Source organism: Colobus angolensis, unplaced genomic scaffold (assembly GCF_000951035.1).
Source record: "Colobus angolensis palliatus isolate OR3802 unplaced genomic scaffold, Cang.pa_1.0 Scaffold237, whole genome shotgun sequence".
NCBI lineage: Eukaryota > Metazoa > Chordata > Mammalia > Primates > Cercopithecidae > Colobus > Colobus angolensis.
The window spans coordinates 2,519,067-2,522,978 of NW_012115566.1; the positions used below are offsets into that span (position 1 = coordinate 2,519,067).

At 39.4% G+C, this 3,912-nt stretch overlaps 1 non-coding gene across 1 annotated transcript; it reads right to left on the bottom strand.

The window, feature by feature from the left end:
- Window positions 1-2,598: 2,598 nt before the first annotated feature.
- Window positions 2,599-2,680, bottom strand: TRNAS-UGA. The gene has a single exon. It is a non-coding gene; the product is annotated as a tRNA-Ser (tRNA).
- Window positions 2,681-3,912: the final 1,232 nt, after the last annotated feature.

The window sequence follows — 3,912 nt, forward strand, 5'->3', positions numbered from 1 at the left end:
AAGGAGGAGGAAAAGATTTTTCCTAGTTGTTACAAATATCAAAATTTCATTCCTTTTTCCTCTTGAATAGAATTCCATTGCACGAATGTACCACAGTTTATGCACTCATGGAAGGACATTTGTGTCGTGTGACATTTGTTTCCAGTTTGGGGCAATTGTGAAAAAAAAACAAGTTGTATTTCATAATGGCTAATGATGTCTAATATCTTTTTGTGTCCTTATTTGCCATCCTTATACTCTCTTTGGTAAAGTGTTTATGCCTTTACCCAATTTTTATTGAGTTGTTTTCTTATTGTTGAGTTTTAAGGATTCTTTATATATTCTAGATACAATTCCTCTATCAGATACATGACTTACAAATATTTTCTGCCAGTCTTTATTTTTTTCAGTGTCTTAACGGTTTCTTTTGCAGAGCAAATATGTTAAAAATTGATTAAGTCCATTGTATTTCTTTTTTCGCTTTTGGAAAGTGCCATATCTAAGAACTCATCACCCAACCCAAGGTCATGTGGATATTCTGTTATGTTTTCTTTTAACAATTTTATAGTTTTATATTTACATTTGCATGTATGATCAATTTTTAGTTAATTTTTGTATAAATTGTGAGATTTATGTTAGGATTTCTTTTCTTTCTTCCTTCCACTTTTCCTTCCACTTCTTCCTTCCAGGCCTTCCTTATGGTTTTTTTCCCTTCATTTCTTTCTCTCCTTTTCTCAGCTTTCCTTCTTTCCTTTGCATATGGATAGCCCATTGTCCCAATATTATTTGTTGAACAATTTTAATTTCTTCGTTTATTTTATTTGCACCTTTGTCAAAAACCAATTAGCCATATTTGTGTAAGTTTATTTCTGGAATCTCTGTCCTGATCAGTTGATGTACATGTTTATATTTCTGCCAATACCTTACTATCTTGATTACTGAAGTTTTTATGAAATCTTAAAACCAGGTAATGTGATTATTCACTGCATTTTTTCAAAATTGATTCAGCTATTCTAATTCTTTTGTCTATCTATATAAATTTTAGAATCAGTATTTCTCTGTCTTCAAGAAATTCTACTTGAATTTTGATAGCAATTGCATTATATCTATAATCAGTTTGGGGAGATAATTCTGGTTATTTTTCCATCATTACACTCTTTTTTTTACTCTTTTATTATCAGAGTCTTCAAATAGTTATCTCATGCATTCTGAAGTAGGAAGTGCTGATAAAAATAATCTGCTCTTGGGTCTTTATGCAGGAGAGCTGAGATTTTAATTACTACGAATGCAAAATTTGGGCAACTTTGTATTTCTTTGCTTTGTAGAGTTGCTTTTCTTTTCTTTTCTTTTTTTTGTCGTTGTTGTTTTTAACCTCACTTACTTCTAATATATGTAGCATAACTACAATTTCTCTCCATCTCTCGGGCCAAGATAGTCTTTAACTTTCTCTCAAACCAGCCTTGCACTGTGCATTCAAATCCTGTTGGTTGAAAAAGTATTCTTTGTTATCAAGCTCTAGTGTTCAGTAGCTTAAATGGTCTAATGTGTTGGCAAGCTCTTTACAAACTGGTAAGAAACACCCTGCTCAAAAACAGACAAACTCCCATGGACTGATGAGTGGTATGTCCTACATCAAAGATAACTCAAGCGTCAAACACCCCATGGGCAGCAATATCCCACCCCAGGCTAAACTCAGCGGCTAAAATCATACCACTTCATGGCCTCATTACCAACAGAAACAGGATAATGTAAGAACAGTGAACTAACTCTGAATGTTAAAGATAGGTGGTGGTGATGGTGGTGATGGTGGTGATGGTGGTGGTGGTGTTAATTGCCAGTACAGGTAGAAGACTGAGACGCCTGTTGCTTGCCCTGGTCTTGGAGTCAAAATCAAGAGATACTCAAGTTACAACCTACTGCCCTCTCACTGTGAGACCTTGGCCACATATATATGCCTGTGGACCTTCCAGTCTGTATAATGACTATGTTGTGAGGATTTACAAATTACAAACCACATAAAGACCTTGATGGTGATGTGTAGTAAGTACTTGAAAAATAGGACTTACTATTTATCCCTTTTGGGTACTAATAAATCTAACCTTCAATCTGCTAACAACCTGATAATTTGGGGAATGCCCCCAGTGGAATTTATAGAACTTGAATACACAACCCCATCTGGAAGTCCTCAGTTAAAATACCATTTCATTGTGTAACATTGGGTGGTTTCTTCATCTGTAAAATACAGATGAAAATATGCTGTTGGTGCTTAACTCGTATCTTGGAAGGTACTAAGTATTTAATGAAAATTACCTGTTAGTGGTAAAGCTTTTTGTGAATCCTGACTTCTTTTGAGTTAACAGTAGTTATGAGGATACAAAGATGCTATTTAGTGCAGGACAGGCTGAAGTCTTGCTGGCTGTGATCAGAGGGATTTATACCAGTTTTGAAGTAACTGCAACATAAGGTAGTCTCCATTCACTGAGTAAAGAGGATATCATTTGAATATGCAGTGGGAGGATTGCCCAGGAGAGCAGCACATGGAACACAGGAATTTGGATAAGTTTTGATTAATTTAGCTGAGGAAACCTAAGGAAAGGTGGTAACTGTACCTGGTAAAACCGTAGTCGGCAGGATTCGAACCTGCGCGGGGAAACCCCAATGGATTTCAAGTCCATCGCCTTAACCACTCGGCCACGACTACCTACCTACGCTTTGGTCGAGGGCTGTGATGAACTTATAACGGATGTGTGGAGCGCTCTGAAGCAGTTGGTCTTCAGTCTCGTCAACGCCTCTGCTCACGAATGAAAGAGCTCATTTAGAGCACATCAGTAACCAGAACATAGTGCCTAGGATTGCAATTTAATACAGGACTCCTAGACAAGCGACTCAAAGTGCCTGGGCCCTGGAGCTTGCACACTAGCCGCTGAAATCCGCGGACACCACGTTCACACCTAATTCTTACGAACCCGCAAAAAGGAGTATTGAATTTGAGAGTCCGAGCAACCTCAAGCCTCTCAATGCCAAAGGGAGAAGCAACGGGAAATGAGGGAAGGCACGAGAGTGGGGGTCATCCGTGTTTACGTACAGGTAAAATCGAAATCAGGAACCTCTTCGATGACATTCAACTGACTTACTCGTACGAAGGAACGGCTAAAACCGGACTGGCGCGGACGTGCGAGCTGAGGAGGGGGCTCGTTTCCGTCCTAACTGGAAAAGATGACTCTAGAGAGGTCTCTGACTCTTCAGGTAAATGTAATTCCCGTCAGTCTGGTGAAGGATGCGAGACCATTCCCAACAGCCAAAGCCTTCAGCCACCCGAGCCCGGGGAAAAGGAAGAACTCAGAACACAGGTTTCCAAAAATCTTAAGGACAGTCCAGCACAGAAAAACGCAAAAAGATGAAAACACGTAAATGTCAGGATAAATCTAGCTACATTAATAAGGTTGATTCTTGCTTGAGATACTACAGTATTGTCAGAGTGGGATAATAAGGGGTAGACTTGAATTAGATTTCTTTTTAGACAAAAGTCAGGGGGAAAGTCTACGAATTCCGGGAATGGAAGTGAGTCAGCCCCGCAGATACACAGGGAAAGTGATCTCTATGACTGAGGCCGGCAATGTCTCTGACAGTGAAAGCGCGCCCACATTTGTTTTTCCCTCTAAAATAGTAAGAAATGTGTTCCCTTCGTTGTACTCTCGCAAATATTATTTGGTCTTATTTCTGCGGCACTTGCTAAAAACGGTTTGTAACCTTTGACACAGCAAATTTATTTTCGAGTTCTTTGTCCCCGGGCAGTCTTCGCAAACTGTTGTCCTCGCCCGGCAGCCTGTGCACCACCTGGGAACTTAGGAGAAATGCATATTCTTGGGCTTGAACTCAGATCTCAGAATCAGAAACTAGAGTGGTGTGGTGCGTGTGTGTGTGTGGGGGAAG